The 22545-nt window shown below is 47.1% G+C and overlaps 1 protein-coding gene across 5 annotated transcripts in view; it reads left to right on the plus strand.

Annotated features, from left to right (window-relative positions):
* Positions 1 to 22545, plus strand: part of LHFPL2 (LHFPL tetraspan subfamily member 2) — a 216255-nt gene that overhangs the window by 94539 nt on the left and 99171 nt on the right. For 4 of the 5 annotated variants that reach the window (XM_039545957.1, XM_039545954.1, XM_039545953.1 and 1 more), the window contains one exon: positions 21060 to 21125. The gene's annotated coding sequence lies outside the window, so the exon portion shown is untranslated. Of the gene's footprint in view, positions 1 to 20254; positions 20656 to 21059; positions 21126 to 22545 lie in introns of all 5 variants that reach the window. The other variant, XM_039545955.1, reaches the window with a different exon arrangement.

Genomic DNA, 22545 nt, shown 5'->3' on the forward strand with positions numbered 1-22545 from the left:
CCTTTTTTTAAACCCTGTTATGGTCTTGGCACTGGCAAGGAGTTCCACAGACTGACTGACTGCGTTGTGTGAAGAAATACTTCCTTTTATGTGTTTTTAAACCTGCTGCCTATTAATTTTATTTGGTGACCCCTAGGTCTTGTGTTATAAGAAGTAGTAAACAGCACTTCCTTATCTACTTTCTCTATACCAGTCATGATTTTATAGTCCTCAATCATAGCTCCCCATAGCTGTCTCTTTTCCAAGCTGAAAAGTCCCAGTCTTATTAATCTCTCCCCATACGGAAGCCATTCCATACCCCTAATTGTTTTTGTTGCCCTTTTCTGAGCCTTTTCCAATTCCAATATGTCTTTTTTGATATGGTGCAACCACATCTGCACACAGTATTCAAGATGTGAGCGTACCATGGATTTACATAGAGGCAACGTGATATTTTCTGTCCTATTATCTATCCCTTTCTTAATTATTCCCAGCATTCTGTTAGCTTTTTTTGACTGCCGCTGCACATTGAGGGGATGTTTTCAGAGAACTATCCACAATCTCTCCAAGGTCTCTTTCTTGAGTGGTAACAGCTAATTTAGACCCCATCATTTTATATGTATAGTTGGGATTATGCTTTCCAATGTGCATTACTTTGCATTTATCAACATTAAATTTCATCTGCCATTATCAAACCCAGTCATCCAGTTTTGAGAGATCCTTTTGTAGCTCTTCGCAGTCTGCCTGGGACTTAACTGTCTTTAGTAATTTTGTATCATCTGCAAATTTTGCCACCTCACTGTTTACCCCTTTTTCCAGATCATTTATGAATATGTTGAATAGGACTGGTCCCAGCACAGACCCTTGGGGGACACCACTATTTACCTCTCTCCATTCTGAAAACTGACCATTTATACCTACCCTTTGGAAACTGGTTAAAAGATAGGAAACAATCCATGAGAGCACCTTCCTTCTTATCCTGTGGCAGCTTACTTTGCGTAAGAGCCTTTGGTGAGGGACCTTGTTAAAGGCTTTCTGAAAATTGAAATACACTATATCCACTGGATCCCCTTGATCCACATGCTTGTTGACCCCCTCAAAGAATTCTAGTAGATTGGTGAGGCATGATTTCACTTTACTAAAACCATGTTGACTCTTCCTCAACAAATTATGTTCATCTATATGTCTGACAATATTGTTCTTTACTATGCTGTAGTTTCAACCAGTTTACCTGGTACTGAAGTCAGGCTTACCAGCCTGTAATTGCTGGGATCACCTGTGGAGCCCTTTTTAAAAATTAGTGTCACATTAGCTATCCTCCAGTCATCTGGTACAGAAGCTGATTTAAATGATAGGTTACAGACTACAGTTAGTAGTTCTGCAATTTCACATTTGAGTTCCTTCAGAACCCTTGGGTGAATACCATCTGGTCCTGGTGACTTACTGCTGTTTAATTTATCAATTTGTTCCACAATCTCCTCTAATGACACCTCAGTCTGGGACAGGTTGACAGAGGTCTTCCTCTTTTCAAAAAGAAAAAAAGTGCATATTAAAGGGAAACTGTCAGAATCTGTTGGAGAATGTTATCATAATTGTACAAATCTTTTCTTCTAATTCACTACTTTCACCAGAAACTTCATTTTAATTAAAAGTCAGTTTATTCAGAATGTTGTGGCTGTTTTGTGCTTTTCTGATGCACGGTCAGCAGAGGGAGCACAAATTAAATAGCATACTGATCCACTCTGACATCATTGATGATGGGGAGCCTCAAGCAAGGAAGTAAATAGAAAAATGTTAATTTTAAGCTCCATGTCAAACATGAAAAATATCAGTATTTGCCTAATAGGAAAAAAGTTATTGGCAAATGTGTTCTCAATCCAAGAGAATAGCATGAAAAATGGAGTCAATATTAAGAACTCTTGGGGAAAAAAAAGTGGATGTTGGAGGATGAGAAAAGCACTTGAAAAAACAAATGTTTATTTTTTTTACTCTTGCCATCCAAATGTTTGTGCTTTGACATCTTTCTAATCTCATATTTTTTCCAATAGAGTCTGGAAATGGCCCTTTTTTCAGGAGATAAAGCTGGCTTTGGGGATGAAGTGAATGTTCTTTCTTGGACCAGCTACTAGAGGTTTGAGGGTCATCAATTATGATAGCATTCTACTGTAGATCTTAAGCTTGTTTTTGCTACCATTACATGTGTTTGAGCTGCAATGGCACCAGGAATATTCACTGCGCTGTCACTGGCTCTCTGCCACCTCACCAGCCCACTCTTGAGTTCTTTCTATTTAAACTCACTTTGACAAAAGCTTTTAGCAAATTTTCAGTTGAAAGTAGAGGGTGAAATCCTGGCCCCCTCTGAAGACAATGACAAAACTCCAATTGATTTCAACATGGCCAGGATTTGACAGTGTTTTCGAAAGAGAGGAGTGAACAGTTAACAGCTTTGTATGTAAAGGAAGTAACCTTTTTTTTCTGAGCCTGAAAATGTATTGATGAACCAGAGTAATAGACCCTGGTTATAATGTGGCCATCTGTAGAAAGAGTACCTTTTCAGCTTTGTAAGAGACATCAAGAAACTGTCAGACTCAAGTTATCTTAGTGTTTGCCAGTTGAGGATAAGCCAACAGCTGTACTTTGCACTCACTCCCTGCAGGCATTACAACAAGGAGAAGATTTCAAAGAATTAAAAACAGCATTTCCATTAGGCTTTAAAAGTTTGGGGTCAGACAAACATCCTTTTTTGGGTTTCAATGAAAAATGCCAGGAGACCAAGGGTGATCTCCTCATGATTTAATACATGGCATAGTGTACCGCGGAACTTCCCTTTTTTAATTTATTTTTTTAGGTGGTGGATTTTCCCCTTGGAAAAAAATGTTTCAACATTGGTTGCTCTAGTTCCTAGGGTTCATTGATTGATTGTACCTGTCAAGCTGTCTGGAATAGCTCATGACTGTGAGTGCCAACCTCAGGGCAGACTGTCAAAAAGCAGAGCACAAACCCCAAACTGGTTGTGAGGTCTGTACTTAGATTTTTCCAACCAAGTATCAAGCGTGAACTCCTCAAGCACTATAGTAGCCTAACCATGGAGTCACAGACAGTCCCCTTGTGCACTGCAGTCTATCTTGCCACCCAGGCAAACTTGCCTTTGTTATAGATGGTCTCTTACATCAAAAATCACAACAATATTCAGGTTACTCCCAGTCCCAAAGAACCAGTAACTGACCCCAGGTAAATTGTACTTTAGATCTCTCACCAAAGACAATGCTTGTAGCCAAGCCTAAACGTTTATTAACCAGGAAAAAGAACAAGTGGTATGTACCAGATTAAAGCAGTTAAACATACACACACAAGTGAGTTACAATATTCAGTTTCAAAAAGTAATAGACGCTGCTGTAACGTACAAGCTCAGTGTCTCTTTTAGGGCTAACCCAAGCTAAGCCCCTTGGGGATCCCTTGCTTATGCTGAGAAATGTTGCCCTCTCAAATTCCAAGCAGCATAGTGATACAGATCCTGCTGTTGAGGGATTTTTATTCCTTTCCCCCAGAGTTCAAACTGTGATGAGCCAAGGCTGGGGTGTCCTTATTCTATGGAAACACCATTAGTTTGTCACGCTGAAATTTTGAATCTCTATAGTTGGCCTACACCATGCTAGTTCAGCTTTCAAGGAATTTTTACATAGGAGAAATAAGGAGAACCAACAATATTTTTTAAAGCATTAGTATTAATTTGGTAAAAGCAGAGAAAAGTCTTGGTGGTGTGTATTCCCTCTGTGTCTGGAGAATTTACATGTTTAACTCTTCTGTATTTGTCTGTCTCTGTATGTGTTTATATGCTGACTATAGTAACTGGAACAACTGTTTTGGGCAGTGAAAAAAGAGAAGTAGAAATTTAGGGAAAATAATTTTTTTCACCAGGAATTCATTATGTTGTAACACATTATTTGCCCTACAGAACTTAATTAGATTAATTTAAACAAATGTATTTCCAATTCTACTATTTGACATGATGGGACTTGGGCAAAGAACTGAAGCATGCTGTCACAGCTTTCAAACAGGACTATTTATTTTTATCTCCTTTACTACTTAATCTATTGTTTACTTTGACTATCTGCTTTACAAAGCTGATGACAAAGAGCCAATAAAACACAAAGATTTTATTTATTGAATTACCAGAACAGACTGTGTAATTTTCCGAAAATGAAGATGATAATCTATAGCAGTGTTTAAACAAACTGGCTCCAGAGTCAGCCTAGAATGACAAAAATTGAAAAGGCAAAGAAAAGGTTCTTTGTGGTGTGCAAAACCACAGTTAACATTTCTTAGAGGCTGTTGAATTCCCACTGTCCCTGGGGTTGGCTATTTCACCATCTGCAAAACTGAGTACAATTTTAACTCCTACCAAACAGTGGCAAATTAATTTTACCTTCCTCTGGCTGGCATAAAAGAAATACCACGTAATGGATTTGTAAGCCCCTGTCGGAAGGGCAGACTGGATGAGAGATGGGGTTGCTCATGATTTCCAGAGTTCTGTGAAAACTGTGGGAGGTTTTCTACAGGCAGGAAAACTAGAGAGAAAAAAAATGAGTAAGGTTCTTCTTTTTGGTTAAATGTAACCATAATATTTTACTGATACACATGAAAGGCCTTTAGTTTTTCTCAGTACCCCTATTTCATTTTTCATCTTAATTTTGCATTACAATTTTTAGGAAATTGTAATAAATGTGGCACCTCTTGTATCTCTTACTTGAACTAGATAATAAATTATCTTCTCTTTAGAATTTGAAATTAATATATATTTTAATTTGCTTCTTGTATTTGCTGTCAGTGAGAGCTGAACAGAACATTTCTCCCTTACTGATCACATCCCAGGCAGTGTTGTATATGCAGCTTCTGCAACTTTATAAGAAATTGCTATGATTTTAATATGCTGTAAAGCTCTTTAAAGCTTATTAATATTTTTGGCTAATGTTCTGTTTAGACTCTTTGCCCCAAAAGCTACCTCCTCACCACCAAGACTTTGACCACAGCACCTGCAGCAGTTCCAGCCATCGGTGAACTCTTTGAAAACTGACCTTGGCTCTAGAGTAAAGACTGCTACGGGACACTGTGAAGATCCCTGCCTTACCTTTGTTGCATTTTAGATGGGCTGTGGGAGGATTGGATGAATTTTTTTATGCTTTGTTCTGTTCTACATGTTCAAGAGAAGGGAGCTGGGCGAGGATTGTTTGTATGGGTTGAAATCTTGGCTCCACTGAAGTCAATCAGAGTTTTGCAGTTAATGTAAGGTGGGGCAAGGATTTCACCTACAATGTGGGAAGGAGTCAGGAGTTGTGTGTCTGAGTTTAATGATCTTGGATTCAGATTGAACTTTTTTCAAAATGGTATATGGCCACTCACCGAAGTGACTAACATAAATAAATAAATAAATAAGGGAGCACAGGAAAACAAACATAGGTTTACCTGCTATGCCAAAAGGAGGAAACATAATTCCATCAAAATACATTCTTACTGGGGGGAATTCCGTGAGTTCCAGTTCACAAGGCAAAATGCTGTGGCAGAACTCTGCTCTTCCCCAAAATGTAAACCCATCCTGGAGCCCTCACCCACTCCCACACCCCAACCCCCGATTTCTTGAGCATTCATGGCCTGCCATACAATTTTTATACCCAGATGTGGTCCTCAGGCCAAAACCTTTGCCCACCCCATTCTAGAAGCTCAATTATTGCCAAAAACAATTCCAGAGTCTCTGCCTCATTTACGCCTGATGGCTGAAAAAATAATGTAGCTACAACAGATTGTGATGTATCTAAGGTTTATCTTTTGATATCTTAGGTAGTAATTGATTATTATTGATAAGATGTTAGTAACTGAAAATAGTATAGGATTTTTTTCAGTTTCTTAGTCAGTTAGAGGCTCAATTCATTACATGGCTATTCTGGTTTGCTCTTTCAGGACTTCTCCAAATCCTGTTGAAGTCAGTGAGAGTCTTTCCACTGATTTATTTAATAGTTGGATTGAGCTCCTGATGCAGATGAGCTATGTAAACTAAACATGAGTATCCATTTCGTTTTATTCTTGCCCGCCTATCCCCTTTTATGATTTGGAAAACAAATAAACCCTTTAAAAATACTATATCTTTATATTTTTGGGAAGGGCAGAGATTGTTGTTTTTAAATCTATATGCTCTAGAAAGTAATAGCATCTGGTCCTTTGGAAAATGCTGTTTTAGATACATTTGCTTGAATATTTGTTTTGGAGAACTTTAAGGACACTGTAGACATTAGATAATGGAATCCTCTTCAACCACTTGACAGTTGCATTGCAAGTTTTTGTGTTTTCATCCCATCCTGCTGCTTTCCTGAACTGTCACCCACAGAAATCAATCTGTTTGCATTGTCTTGTTTTTCTCAGTTGCATCATTCTTCTAATTGTTTCTCACTCTTTTCTTACCCTCTCCTCAAGACATACTTTTGATTGGGACTGCTGAGTTCTGCCACAGCATTTTGCCTTGTGAACTGGAACTCACGGAATTCCCCCCAGTAAGAATGTATTTTGATGGAATTATGTTTCCTCCTTTTGGCATAGCAGGTAAACCTATGTTTGTTTTCCTGTGCTCTCTTATTTAACTGGAGTGACCACAAACGAAACGGTTTAGTCTTAGATTTTACCTGATCAAAAGCAATTCATATATAATATCTGTCTTTCAAATAAAGATTTAAAGTAGCAGATCCTTTCCCAGTTTGAGATTTTTAAAGCTTAAGATGTCATTTTTAAACTGCAGAGGATTTTTATGCTGTCTATAAAGAAACTGTTCAATATAAAAAGGAACAACTGGTGTACATTCAGGTTAGCAGAGTTTAAAATTAGTTTTAAGTAAATATTTACCAGACAGTCTTGTCTATTGTATTGTAGTCTGTTTCCATGAGGGTTTCAAAGAGATCAGAGGTGTTTAAAAAAAAAAAAGTACTGAATCATCTGGCTAGTCATACTTAATTGTAGTTTTAAAATAATATGTTTAGGCTCTTTGAGAAACTATTTGGAGAACTGAAGGTAAATGCCTCAAAGGGATGTTTCCTACAAAGGTAGAAACTGGGTATCAGTTGTGCTCTACAAGGTACAGGAACTTGTCTATTTGGAACTGTGTGCGCTCTGAATTCTTTAACACTTCAGCTGGTACATTGTTAGATGTAATTAATTTAAATGTTTTGTTTTGTTTTATTTTATTCAGCTATGAAGTCTTAGTTTTATTACTTTTTATCCATTTATTTACCATTGGTTCTTGTGAAGAATTTTCTTCAGGTTCACATAATAAAATGAACATATTTTCTAATTACATTGAGACCATTTCCTATCTTTAAAATAGTCATAAAAATATAAAGAGTAAGTAGGCAACAAAGTTAACAAATTCTATATTATGTATGAGGACTAAAGGACTCAGGATTTGATAAGGGATTCCTCACCTTTTAATCTCTAGTTTACTGAGTTGGCACCATCTGGTGACTTTTTACTGTTCTGTATGAAATGGATTAGGATTGAAGAGTAAAACTGCAAATCAATAGCTATTCATATAGCATATAGTCATATAGCAAATTCACATTAAAACAGGATTGTAGAACAGCCATATAGTGGTGTAAGACAGTCTTACAGCTACCTAGGAATTTAGCAAAATGACATGTTATTTACTAACATCTTATCAAAGATTTGCAATTAACATCACTAAGACGGCATGAAAAGGTAATTTCTTTAAGTATTTTGTTCTGAGATCTCAGAGCCATTCCAATACAATTTCTGCAGGCAGAGAACTTAATTCCTTAAGTACTTCCTTAGGGCTTCATTGAGCCAGGACATCTGGAAGTTTTGTGCAACAGTTTTGTGAAAATAGGACTTTTTTTTTTAAACGGTCTGACTGACTTGTAAAGAAGAGAGACAAAAGAATAACTCAAGGCTGTTGAGAAATTCTAGATTGTTATGCAGAACATCGATAAATATCACTAGTAAGGATTGTACCAAGGTACTGGATTGTCCAAGTGATTTAGCAATGGGGTACAGAGATATTCATCATTTTAAGATGCCTCTTCCAATCTGATCCATGTCAGTAGTAACCAAGCAGCTACAGTGGCCGGTCAATGACCCAGTTGAGTCCTAAGATGAACTGGTCATTGTAGTTCATTGTAGCTCGGACAGAGATCCACATCACTGTAGTAACTATTTTGGCAATGATAGAGAGGTCAATAACAATGGGCATTGTACTGTTAGGATGCTGTGTGCTTTGAAGATATGAATGCAGCATTATTAATCAAAAAATTCTGAATTCAGATCTTTGCTCAACTCACTATGCAGCCATGGGAAATTCAATCTCTCTGCTACAGTTTCCCCACCTGTGAAATGGGGATAATAATACTTAAGAAGCATATTGTAAAGATTAACTAATTACTGTTTGTACAGAGTCATGAATGTATATAAGTGTAAGCAGAGTCAGGATGAGCTCTACCCTGACATCTGGTGGTAAATTATGGGGAGTGCAGAAAGAAGTTTCGAGTATTCGCATTAGCATTTCAGTTATTTGCATTGGCACTCCCACCCCACTTAGTATGGGTGGTTATTTTCACAGCTGTGGGAGCCCCAATTTCGTTGTTATTGGGGCAGGAGCAATAAAATGTCACCCCAATTAAGTAAATGAGGAACTACAAAACTGTCTTATGATAGAGGGTTTCATGATCAACTAAATAGCACTTGCTAGACAAGGGACATGGGTTCCAAAACCCAGTCAAGAGAGAGAGGCTGGGGACACATATCTGTACTTGGTGGTGCAGGTTCCTTGTGTGAGCCAGAAGCACCAGTTCCACCTATGCCTCTCTCCACTGTGGAATGTCAGAGTTAATTTTTGATTCCCTTAAGAATCTAGATACAGGTTACTGAGCTGAACTCACTGGCACTGGGGCTCCCCTACTATGAGCTGGAATCACTAAGAGCTGAAATCACTGTAGAGCTGGACTTGCTGAGCTGAGAGCACTGAGTACTGTGCTAATGAGTGGGGGAGCCTGAAGCAATACTGTGGAGCAGAGCAGCTGGCAGAGCAGAGTGGAGCAGTTTGTGCAGCCACTGGGTGAGTGGAGCCAAGCAGCTCGTGAAAATGGCTGGAGTGGATCACAGGACAGCTGGTGGACCAGAGCAGCTGGCAGAGCGGAGCAGCCCACAGAGCAAGCGGAGCTGAGCTGTTTGCGGGGACGACTAGTGGAAGCAGAACCCCACTAAGAGGCAGGGCAGTTGGCCCCGAACCACGTAAGGTGCCCCTTTCTATCCAGGCTGGGGAGGGGGACCTCTGCAGAGAGACTCTTGAACTCTGGGGCTGCACTGACCCAGGACAGAGACTTTTGGATTGTGGGACTTTGGGAACTGTGGGTGATTTGGGGGTTGCTGGACTCAAGGGCCCAGAGAGAAGGACACGGCCCAATTTGCTGGGGTGGGTCTTTGCTCACGGTTTGACCTATGAACTCTAGCTGAGGTATTTTCCCAATTTAATGCTTGTTGTTTATCTCATGTAATTAAACCTTTTCTGCTACACCAAGACTCTGTGCTTGCGAGAGGGGAAGTATTGCCTCCTCGAGGCGCCCAGGGGTGTGTGTAAGATTTTTCCCAGGTCACTGGGTGGGGGCTCGAGCTGGTTTTGCATTATGTTGTGGGGAAGGGACCCCTATCTATTGAACCCGGCCCTTGCTGCTATTGTTTCGGCCCGGCAGAAGGGTTACATAAGCATAGGGTCACTTTTCCACTCCCATTGATTTCAGTGCATGCTGGATTGGAGCCTTAGTTAATGCTTCATATTCTAAATTTTCAAACTAATACGCTTAAGCTTAATAAGTGTAGACCTAAATCAAGTGTAAAAATTAACATTCATTTAAAGGAAAGCTTTACTGCTAAATTTGTCTATCTTTACCCCAGATAGTTTGTTTTGGCTTCTTTGTAAAGAAAATATAGTAACTTAATGCAGTGGTCAGCCAGATGTTTATTTTACTAGGTAACACACTGAGCGGGATCTTTCACATTCACAATGTAGGTCTGTTAATGCCTCAGTATTTAGTCTCTTTAGTTTTGTGGGAATCACAAGGATTGTAATATTTTAATCTTTGGTTTAAATTCTTTTAACAATGTGTAAAGATATGCTATGCCTATTTTTTGGATGAGGTGTGGTGATGGGAGAATATGGATTATGGACATTGATCAGCAGTTTATTATAGTCACATCTGGATTGCATTAGCTGCAAGTTCAGAGCAGGTGTATTCAGGTGAAAGATTGCATCAATTAGCATTATGTGTTCCTTTTAAAGAGAAGTGCAAAAGTTCTATCTATTTTTTCTTGTTACTGATATAACTTGTAAATTATAATATTGATGTTTTCTGTATGCTGATTTGACTTTGCGTACATATATCAAATAGACTTTTCTAGCTCGATGTAACTTCAATTCTTGTTTTTATCTTTTCACTGTAATGTACCTTACCTGGTGTGACAAAGTTCCTCCTCTACCTTGGTGGGTCCTGCACTTATTTGGCAGATTTGCTCACCTCAGTGATCTTCCCCACAGTCTGGGTCAACTTCTCCTGTGTCTGATCAGGAGTTGGGAGGTTTGGGGGGAACCCGGGACCGCCTTCTACTCTGGGTTCCAGCCCAGGGCCCTGTGGATTGCAGCTGTCTATAGTGCCTCCTGTAACAGCTGCATGACAGCTACAACTCCCTGGGCTACTTCCCCATGGCCTCCTCCAAACACCTTCTTTATCCTCACCACAGGACCTTCCCCCTGATGTCTGATAACGCTTGTACTCCTTAGTCCTCCAGCAGCTCACCCTCTCACTCTCAGCTCCTTGCGCCTCTTGCTCCCAGCTCCTCACATGCACTTCCTCTCCTCTGGCTCCCTCCTCCCTGACTGGAGTGAGCTCCTTTTTAAACCCAGGTGCCCTGATTAACCTGCCTTGATTGGCTGCAGGTGTTCTAATCAGCCTGGCTGCCTTAATTGGTTCTAGCAGGTTCCTGATTACTCTAGTGCAGCCCCTGCTCTGGTCACTCAGGGAACAGAAAACTCTTTCTCCAGTGGCCAGAAGACCTCCTTTCTGCTCCTCTGCTGTGGAGGGTAGGAGGGAGAGGGCTGCTGCTGCTGTTGCTGTTCCTGCTGGGCCCTCACTGCTGCTACTGCTCTGGCTCCGGCTGCTCCCCTGGCTGGGCTAGACACCACCACCCACCCCCTTTCTCTGCTGTCTGCTTGCTGGCTGGCTAGTAGATTTCCCCCCCACCACCCAGTTGCTGCTGTTGCTCCACCCACAGCCCCTTTGGGGGGGGGCTGCTGGCCCGCTCCCCAGAGGAGAGGAGTGAGGGACCCCAGCTCCAGGCCTTGTTGCTGAGGAAGCCACCACCACCATCTTCTGGGCCTCCTGCCTAGCCACCAGACCACCACCTGGAGCTGCTGGAGCTGCTGTGTTAGCTGCTGAGGAGCTGCTGGAGCCCCGAGGAGAAGGAGAGTGCTGCCTGCTGCTGCTGGAGGACCTCGTAGAGACTCTGAAAGCCACCGTGGAGGGGGCACCTAAGGACTGAGTATTTTTCGGACTGTGCTCTTGTGGTGGGGGCTTGGACTGTGTCTGTTGGGACACTGGGGGTGTGGCGTGGAGCCTGCCCCCGGTCCCTCTGTGTCCCCCTTCGCCCCCACCACCGTCGTTGCCCCCTCCACCACCCCCGCTGGCGTTTTTCCATCTGCCTCATTCTCCTGCCTCTGGGACTGAGCTGCTCACCTGGCTTGCCACGCCCACCTCCACCATTTGGGCCTGCAGCAGCAGCCAGCTGCATTGACTTTTTGCACAAGTGCCCGTGGGCGCACCCCCCACCCCCACCCCCTTGGCCTGACCCCCTCTCCTTTGCCACATTTGTCTGCCCCGCCCATTTCCTCTGTGGCCCTGACTGTCCTGCCCCAGCCCTGCAGCTAGCCCCGTGGTCCCACTGCCCTGTTCCTAGTTTGATTTTCCCCCCGGCCCTGTGATCCCCCAGCCCTGATTGGCCCCTCCCCTCGTGCGCCCATGCCCCCTCCCATGCGCTTGTGCCCTTCCCCCATTTGAGTTTGCCCTTGTTCACTGCACCCCCCCCAATGTTGTTAGCCCCCCTGGTCCCCTAGTGCAACTAGAGGGCCGAATTCTCTGGGTCGGTGACCTGCCACCCTTCCGCCCCTGGGTCCTTGCTTGCTCCCCACGCCCCTTTAGCCTTCCCTTTGGCACCCTCCTCCCTGCCTGCAGCCTAACGGGAGGGTGGTGCCTCCTTTCCCTCCCCTCCCCTCGCTGTTTGTCCCCCTTCCCGCTCTCGTTATGGCGGGGAGACCTCGCGATGCTCCCGCCCCTCCTCCCGAAACCCCGTGTCCAATCCCCAAGCCTCTACCTCGACGCTGCCGGTTTACCTGCCACTGCGCTGCTGCCACGTCCTTCGCCCCTTCCGATTCGGAGGGAGCCCCCCCAGCCGGTCGGAAAGGTCGGGGTGGGAAGAAGGGTAAGGGCCCAGCTATAAAGACCAGGCCCTCCATGGCGGGGACTACCCCCGCTGCCGTGGTCCCGCACCGCCGCGGCATCCCTCCCGCTGTTCCTCTACCAGCTCCGCAGGTGTCCCTCCCGGCCCCAGGGCATATGCCCAGGTGGCGGCGGCCCCCGCCTGCCGCTACTCCTCCGCCTGCCGCTTCACTACCATCTCTAGCGGCCCTTTCCCACCTTGACTAGGAAGCACGGCGTCCGTTGCCTCCTGGTGCCCGCCGAAACCTATGTGAGGGCGTTGGCGAGGGTGTGCCACGGCCATTGTGGCGGCCTCCAAAATGTACGGGAAGGTGGTCTTCTTCCTGGCGTCGGAGGCCGCCGCCCAGGAAGCGGTAGAGACGGGTCTGGCGGTGGGGGGCGTGTTTGTGCCCCTGGAGCCCTTGGAAGACCTGGGGGTCCGCTTGGTCCTGACCTCCGTCCCTCCCTTCCTGCCCAATGCCGCCCTGCTGCCCGCCCTTTCTGCCCTGGGGCACCCTCTTTCTGTCATCAGCCCTCTCCCGTTGGGCTGCAAGGACCCCGCCCTCCTCGTTCCGCCGGCAAGTGCAGCTTCAACTGGGTCCCCTACCAGGAGCCCGCTACGGGTGCATTATTCAGGGAGGCCCGGTGCTACCTCTGCCGGGCGATGGGGCACGTCGGAGGACTGCCCCTTGGCCCGGCGGGACCCCGAGACCGCCAGTGCCCTAGCTGCCCAGCACCTGAAGCTGCCCCTCCTCCTTCTCAGTCCACTGCTGTGGAGGAGGTGCCGTGGGAGAGGGCCCGCCCCAGGGAGACTCCTCCCTCGTTCCTGTTGCCCCTCCGTTGCCTCCCCGAGTCCCTAAGCCGCTGCCCTTGCCCCCAGACCGGACCCCTGTTAGCCAGCCCCTGGATGATGCCATGGAGGGCTGGTCTTTAGTGCAGAGGGGTCCCATTACATCTTTCAGATTGAGGCCCCGGAAGAGCAGGAAGGGGTCTCTGATGACGAGCCTTCTGCCTTGCCCCGCCCGTTTTGTGGTGCCGGCTGGGCGCGATGTGGCAGCACCGGACGGTGATGCTGCCCCTCCTCCAGGGTCCCTTCCTGAGGCGCCTCGAGGACCCCCTTGCTCGCTTGCCATCCGCAGCCTCCGTGTTGGCGGGAGGGCCCGGGGTGGCGGACGGCAATCTCCTCCATCTACGAGGAGATCGAGGCCCTGGGTCTGACCCGGTTACGCAGGGGAGGATGACCCTTTACTAGCGGGCCTCGATCTGAGTGACCTCACCTCGGTCCCCCTATCCCCGGTTTCCCCTCCTGACTGCGCTTCTGCTCCTGCCTCTGAGGTCCCCTGGGATCCTCCATCATGGTGGCACCCGCTGCCTGGACCCGATTCCCAGGGGTGTCCTCTTGGGTGTGGGCCAACCGACCCCTTGCCCTACTCTTGTCCCCTCCACCTCCCGTAATGCCATTGCCGCCTCGGGATACTCCCAGGGTGCAGCCTTAGTTGTTTTCCCTGCTCTGACCCATCAGGGCTGCTGCTCTCCTTCCGCCGCCTCCTGTTGAACTGGGGAGCGGGGCAGGCCGCGTGGCGTCGGCCCATCGGACGCCACGTCGTCTGCCCCTGCCTGCCCGCCTTGGTGGGCCACGGGCTGTGACGGGGCCCGCTGGGGACGGTCATCGGTCCGTTGCCCGCCCCATGCGCTGAGGAGGAGCTGCCGTGGCTCCGTAACAAAGTCCAACTCGCGCTCCAGCGGTGGGGATTTCCATCTAATCCTCCGGGCGCAAGGCCCTCAGAAGCAGGCCGCCGCGACCTAGGTCTGCCTCTTCCGTGACTCTCTCCTCACCCACGGGTTTGGTCACGGATTGCTGAGGCCGTGGGCGTGTCTGCCAGCGAGATCCCCCAGCACTCCTCATGGCGGCGATCATCTTTGCCACTTTGAACGCCCGGGGCTGTAGGATGGGTCTCCGCGGCCAGGTGCTCTCCTTCCTTCGGGTCGGGGGGTACTCTGTGGTCTTCCTGCAGGAGACCCATACGGATCCGGCCGCTGAAGCTAGCTGGCGGCTGGAGTGGGGGGACAGGGTCTACTTTAGCCACCTCTCGGTTCGCTCGGCGGGAGTGGCGACCCTGTTCTCCCCGACCTACGGCCCGAGGTGCTGGGGTTGCCGAGGCTGTGCCGGGCCGCCTGCTGCACCTCCGGGTCCGCATGGAGGGCTTGTGGTTAATCTCATCAACGTCTATGCCCGACGCCGTTGCGTTTTTATCGGCAGGCGTCCGCCTTCCTCGGCTCCCTGGATCCTCGTGAGTGCCTGGTCCTGGGCGGACTTTAACACCACCCTCGAGGACCGAGCAGTGCCCGGCCGCAGCGGGCGTCCTCCGGGAGATCGTCGAACGCCACTCCCTGGTGGGCGTCTGGCGCGACCACCACCCGGTCGACTTTCACCTTCGAGGTGGAGGCCCATCGGTCGCGCCACTCCCGGCTGGACCGCATTTATCTGTCACGTTTCCACCTTTCACGAGCCCACTCCTCCAGCATTTTCTGATCACCACCTTGCCACCGTGGCGGCCTCTCTGCGCGGAGAGGCCGGGGCGGCCTACTGGCATTTTAATAATAGTTTGCTGGAGGACGTGGGCGTGGCGTCCTTCCGGGAGTTCTGGCTGGCCTGGCGAGGCAGAGATGCGCCTTTCCTCGGCGGCGATGGTGGGACCTGGGAAGGTGCGCCCGGCTCTTCTGCGCGACTACACCGGGCGCCAGCCGACGGAGGATGCGGCGATAGAGCAGTTGGAACGGAGGTTTTGAAGCTGGAGGCGTCTGGCCGCCAGCCCGAGGATCCATCCTCTGCGGGCGTGCCGGAAAGCGGGAGGAGCTCCGGGCCTCGAGGATCATCGAGCCGGGGTGCCTTTGTTCGATCCCGCATCCGCCTCCTTCGAGATGGATCGCGGTTCCCGCTTCTTCTACGCCCTGGAGAAAGGAGGGGGCCAAAAAGCCACCTGCCTCCTGGCGGGCGGCACCTCACGGATCCGGCGGAGATCTGCGGGAGGGCCAGGGCCTTCTCTCTTTTCTCCCGGATCCGACCGATCCTAACGCTTGCAAAGTGCTCTGGGACGGACTCCCGATGGTCAGCGTAGAGCTGCCTCTCACTCTGGCGAGTTCTCGGCAGCCCTCCGTCGCATGCCCACCAATAAATCTCCGGGCATGGACGGGCTGACCGTGGAGTTCTACCGCTGTTCTGGACGCCCCCGCCCAGACCCCCTCACCGCCGGGGCCGAAGCCGAGTCGGCGGGTCCTCCCTCTGCAGGCGCGGCGTGCCGTCTTTATTGCCAAGAGGGGGGGGGACCGCGATTTCGGCGCCGCGTGTTGGGGGGCGTCCTCGGCCCCGAACCTGAGATCACGTCTGTCTTTGCGCTTTGCGGGCCTCCTCTTTTCGTTATTCGTGCAGTGCTACTTGCTGCCAGAGGAGGGGACCTCTGCGGGCTGGCCCATCTCGCTCCTCAGCACGGACTATAAAATGTCCACAGACCAGACCTACACCGATCTTTGATAACTTGTATCTGGTCCGGGACCTTTTGGAATTAGGGTGTAGGGATGGTCTGTCGCTCCTGTCCCTGGATCAGGAGAAGGCGTTCGACAGAGTGGATCACGGGTATCTCCTGGGCACTCTGCAAGCGTTGACCCCAGTTTGTGGGTTTTCTCCAGGTGCTGTACGCTTCTGTAGAGTGTCTGGTCAGGCTCAACTGGACCCTGACCGAGCCAGTCAGCTTCGGGCAGGGAGTGCCCCTCTCAGGCCAGCTGTACGCTCTGGCAATCGAGCCCTTCCTCTATCTCCTCCGCAGGAGGTTGACTGGGTTGGTGCTCCGGGCGGGCTGCGGCTGGTCCTGTCGGCGATGTGCTCCTCGTGGTCCAGGACCCGGGCGACTTGGCGCGGTGGAGGCTTGCCAGGCCATTTATTCGGCCTCCTCCGCCCGGGTCAACTGGGTCAAGAGCTCTGGCCTGGTGGTAGGGGACGGGTGGCAGGCGAGCTCCTCCCACCCGCGCTTCAGGCCATCCGGTGGAGCGCGGGTCCGCTGCTCTATCTCGGCGTTTACCTTTCTGCCACGCATCCGTCTCCGCCGGAGAACTGGCATGGTTTAGAGGGCGGGGTGAGGCGCGGCTCGGAAATGGACAGGACTACTCCGGTGCCTCTCTTCGGGAGGGCGCTGGTGCTGAATCAATTAGTCCTGTCCATGCTCTGGTACCGGCTCAACACCCTGGTCCCGGCCCGGATTTCCTGGCCAACCTCCGGACGGCGGTTCTGGAGTTCTTCTGGCCAGGACCGCACTGGGTCTCTGCAGGGGTCCTCCACCTGCCCCTGGAGGAGGGGGGGCAGGGCCTGAAGTGCCTGCGCACTCAGGTTCACGTCTTCCGCCTCCAGGCCCTGCAGAGGCTCCTATACAGTGTGGGTAGTCCGGCGTGGGCGTATTGGCACACACCTTCCTCCGCCGCTTCCGGGGCTCGACCGGCAGCTCTTTTCTCTCCATCCGAGAGGTCTTCCGCGAGACCTCTCTGGGCTGCCGGTCTTCTACCAAGACCTCCTCCGGACCTGGAAGCTCTTTTCAACGACCAGGTCCGTGGCGGCCACCGTGGGGGTCGATCTCTCGCCTGCTACACAACCCCAGCTCCGTGTGCAGGTGGCGGAGTCTCGTGCGCCAGAGGCTGGTCTTGGCAGGAGTCACCAGGGTCGGAGACCTCCTGGACTACGACCGGGAGACTGGCTGGATCCCCTGACGCCGCTCAGCGCATGGGGCTCTCCAGCCTTCAGGAGGTGAAGGCTGCCCGCTGCTCGGGTTTACCTCGACCGGGTCCGAGGGCACGCCCGCCCACCTTCCACCCGGGCCCTGTGGATCTTTTATCGGGCCCCTGCCCGTGGCCCCACTCATCCCCTCGCCCTTTCACTGCCAGCCGGCTGCCCGATCTGCAGCCGGTTTTGTTCCAGACCGCGCCAAGGAAACATCTGTACACGCTCGTGCTCCACACGCTTCACTACCTCACCCTCGCGTCCCGCCCGAATGGCGGGACCTCCTGCCACCTCTCGAGGTGAGGGCCAGCCTGTATTCTGCCCTAGTCCCGAGGCCCGCCGGGATGTCAGTTGGCGGCTCCTTCACGGGGCCGTGAGCACCTGTCCCCAACACCTGCCCCTTTTGCGGCGTGAAGGAGACCCTGGCACATGTTTATTTAGAGTGCGCCAGGTTGCAGCCCCTGTTCCGGCTCCTCTTGGATCTCCTATTGCGTTTTTGGTTGCACTTTTCCCCTCACCTGTTTGTCTATGCACTCCTATCCGTGCGCTGGATCTCCTTGTCAACCTCCTCTTAGTCCTGGCCAAACTGGCCATCTATAAAACCAGGGAGAGGAGGTTGGCCGATGGGATTTCCTGCGACTGTGGGGCCTATTTCCGCTCCTCCGTCCGTTCACGCATCCGGGCGGAGTTCCTCTGGGCGGCGTCCACTGGCTCCCTTGACGCCTTCGAGGAGCAGTGGGCGTTGTCCGGGGTTCTCTGCTCGGTGTCCCCATCTGGTTCCCTTCGTTTAGCCCTGTGACCTCACTCCCGCTCCTGTTTTTTTTTTCATTAGTTGTCCCACGTACTTACTTAGTGTCCCGGACCTGTGGATCCTCTCCTTAGGCTGGGGGGAGGTCCCACTTCCTGGATACTAATAGGACCAGACTCCTTTACCCCACTGGTTTGGATCTGTCACACTGGTTAAAAGAAAATAACATTAAGTGTATCTTTGAGTGGCAAAACAGAGGTGAAAAGTCCACATAATAGATGACAAGACATTTTAAAATATCCACTGTATGCCTGGAGCTGTTAACATTTTCTGTTGAACATCCAAACAATTAGTGTTTTGTTAATATGTCAGTATGTCTCACCTAATCGAAACATAATTTTTTTTCTGTTTTGCTATTGTTTCTGAAGCTAGCCTTAATGAGAGCTATTCAGTAGCAAGGTCTTTTTTTCCTTTCAGTTTTGTACTATACTAAAATGATGCCAGAAGGAGAACCCATTGAATAAGTTATTTCTGTACAGTGTGATGTAATTTTAGTGACTGGACTAGTTTTCTGTTCCGTGTCAGCAAACTTGCATGAAAGAAATACATTTTTCTTCACGTTTGATTTAGATATTTCCTTTTGACATAGTACCATATGTGCAGTGCTGCCACGGCTTATGTATGAAGAAAAAGCTACTTGAAAAGGATGTGTTAAAATAGAGGATATATCTGTGTTACTTTCTTCATTTTGCACAAAAGACTGTGATAGAAAGTTGTTACATACTAGTACTAATCAAGATGTGTGGGTTTCCATTAATGGTAACAAGCATATGTGCCCTTTCTTGTTAAGATTGTGAATAGAGTTTTAAGTTCATATTTCTGCCTGATGTAGAATTAGAAGACTATCGGTTTGTCCTTAAAGGTTTAGGCTAAAATGCTTCTTCTTTACTAATGCATAAATAGTTAAATAGCTGAAAATGAAGGATTAAATGTTTTCCTCGTGGTGGTGGTGGTGGAGCAAACCGTGCAGCATATTTTACAGCTAATCTAGTGGAAAGGGAGAAATGGTTTATTTCACACATTTTCAAATCAAATTAGGAGTCATAAGTAGGGCTTTGGAGCGGAACCCAGAGCTGGAGTGCAGAGCAGTGGAGCTGCAGGTTTCTGCCTGGAGCCGGAGCACAGCTCCAAAGCCCTGCAAGAGCTTCTCCCTCCTCCCCCACTTCATGTGCATTCCTGATGGGTCCTTTCCTCACCCCTTCCTATAATATACTAATGCTTCCTGGTACTTCATCATGTCGTTGTTTAGATAGATGGAGAGATCTAGGTTGAGTGCTTCAAAGCTTGCTCACCAAGAGGCTGATCACATTATTCCATAGTATTGTGTCTGCATGAAGAGTAAACACCCGATCCAGGAAAGCACTTAAACATATTGCTTGGTTTTACTCATGTCAATAATCCTATTGAATTCAGATGCTTAAAATAGTATATGGTTCAGTAGTTTGCTGAACCTTTTTTCAGAAGATTAGCTGGCATGTTCCTATCTAAACACAGTTGTTTTCTTTTTACGATAGAACTTTACATCCTTAAACAGTTGGAATAATCTGAATTTATTTTAGTCAATGCTCTGCTGACTTTGACAGGTGAGGTACAAATCACAAAGTAGTTATTTCCCCCCCCACATGATGTATAATTAGTAGCTATTAAAAGCTTACCTGATTTATAGTCAAGAAGCAAGACGTGGAACTGGAGCTGCCACCACCGCTACTCGGGCTGGCATGGGAGCAGAGCACGAGGCAGTTCCAGGGCTCGGCGGTGGCTCCTCATGTATATGCATGGCACCCGCCCCCCCAATGGGAGAGAGGGCCAGGAAGGCCCCCACACACACAGACCCATCCCTTGCCCTTGCAAGCCCCCTGCAGCTTGGGCTCAACTGCTGCAATCCTCATATGGGCTCACCAAGCAGTGGTTACCACAGCAGACCCCTTTTAAAGCGACTCCTGGGTGTGGGAAATTACCATAGTAACAAGTCAGCTTCTTGCACTATTAGCTATACCAAGGTTTGAGCCTTACGCAGCATTACATTCTTCAAACTCTTTGACATTGCATTTTGCGACTGGAGAGAGTGAGTTGTGACATTTTAAATCAAATCACAATTTGTCCTTCAATCTTTATATATTTATGAATTAAATAAAAAAAGAATATACACAATATGTTTTGTAACTTTTGGGAATTCTTGGTTAGGTTGTGCCTCACTTGCCTGGGCTGATGAGCTGTCCCTGAAGTGCTGCAAGCACTAGTCTCTCGAGGGGGTTCCAAGATTCATTCTGTTGTACCAAGTGACTTCAGCATCTCTCTCTGGTCAGAGGTCCCACACAGCCTGCTTCTGCGTGAGCCACTCTTCCCAACTGCCATGGAACATTTTCCACCCAGCAACTTATATCTCTCCAGCAGATTCATGGCGCTGCCTTCTGCTGACCTACTACTGTTCAGCAAGTTCATCACCTCATTTTCCTTCTGCAAATGAGAGAAAAGTCATAATGGACCCAATCCTACTAAACATATCCTGGAATTTGAGGGGGGTGTTGACATTCCAGAAGGTGTCCAGAAGCTTGCAGAGTTGTACCTGAAGTCACAGTCCACTGGTTAGATTAATTATATTTTCCCATTTTAGAAGCGTTTTCAAATTTTTCATAAATGTCACCTAAATAGAAACATTAACTTAATGGGAATTGGACATGCAAATCCCTTAGCCATATTTGAAAACCTCTGCATAAATTCTTAACATGGTAGAAGAGAATGGCAAAGGTATGTTCTTGAGCATACTTCATGGTTTATATATTACTCTTTCAGACATGCTTATTTTTCTTGGTTCATCAGTGGTTTGGAGCGGTGTCCAGAATGTTGCATTTTTTTGTGAAGTAGAAATGTTATACTGCCTTTTATAAAAAAAAGTTTTAAAATTCCAGGGACTACTAGGAATCATAAATTGTGTGGTTAGTAATTTTGGCTCTATAATAACTTTTTTACATTTCAAATTTTTCTCCAGGTGTTGCTGGACTTCTGAAGTGGTCAACCAGATTCCCTTAAAGTGGTCTTCTGAGTTATAACACAGGTGAGTAAAAGAAATTCAGATTGCATTAGCTATTGTTTCCATGTTTTGTGAGACCTTGAAGATAGGTAACTACTTGATGTCTAGATTCTTCTCATTTTAAAGATTCCTTTTTAGCACTAAATACCATTCATCTGATTATAAGCACTGATAGAGTACACCAAAGCTTTAAGGAAGTTACAGAAGACAAGAACTTGGTGACTACTTAACAAAATTAATAAAGGAATAAAAAGCCTTAGTTTTCAATGCATTAGAAAATCTTTTATTTGAATGATTGAACCTAAATATTTCAAATAGGTGAGTTACAGCAGCACCTGGTGCAACACTAGTATATGTTGACGTGTTGTATTTAGTGTAACTGGTGCGTGAATATGAAATTACAAGAGTCATGAAAGTAAACAAAAATTATTTATCCTATAGAACATTTGTGAAAATAGTTCTGATGGCGCATACCTATAAATACAGAGTGAATTAAGGAATTACAGCAAACTGAGTTTCCTTGTAATAGAAACTTTATATTTTATTTTTTGTCTCTTTTCTTAAAGATTTATCATCTCATGTATCCTCTCCCCTCTATTGCAAATCCCTCATGTCTTGTGTGGCAACACAGGAGGAATAAGCTTTTAAAAATTCATTATTAATTGAAATTTATTGAAGAAATTTTTGTAAGCATCTTAGTTTAATTGTCAGCATAGATCCATAGCAGGGCATGAGAGTAAGACAGACAGACAATATATCACCTTAACTCTCTCCAATATGGTACTTTTAAAAAAAGATGCAGAAGAAATGTGTTGCTACAATTGAGAATTAACTGGTGGTGAGAAGAGGAGAATTTCCATGCGCACTTTACGTCTTATACTTTTGCCTTTTTGGTAGTGTCATATACTTGAGTATCATATTAAATTATGTGAACCAATTTTACATTTATCCTTACTGAATTGTATTTGACTTCAGCTCACTGCCCTAATTTATCAAGATGATGGTTAGGATTGATGATCTTGACAAACTGGGGAAATGGTCTAAAATAAATAGGATGAAATTCAATAAAGAGAAATGAAAAGTACTACACTTAGGAAGGAATTGCACAATATAAAACAGGAAATGACTGCCTCAGAAGGAGTACTGTAGAAAAGGATCTTGAGGTTATAGTGGATCACAAACTAAATGGAATCAACAATGTTATACTGTTGCAAATTTAAAAAAAAAAAACCACAACATTCTGGGATGTATTAGCAGAAGTGTTGTAAGGAAGACATGAGGAATAATTCTTCCATTCTACTCAGCGCTCATAAGGCTTCAAGTGGAGAACTGTGTCCAGTTCTGGGCACCGCACTTCGGGAAAGATGGACAAATTGGAGAATTTCCAGAGGAGAGCAACAAAAATGATTAAAGGTCTAGAAAACATGACTTACAAGGAAATATT

Source organism: Mauremys reevesii, linkage group 6 (genome assembly GCF_016161935.1).
Source record: "Mauremys reevesii isolate NIE-2019 linkage group 6, ASM1616193v1, whole genome shotgun sequence".
Taxonomy (NCBI): domain Eukaryota; kingdom Metazoa; phylum Chordata; order Testudines; family Geoemydidae; genus Mauremys; species Mauremys reevesii.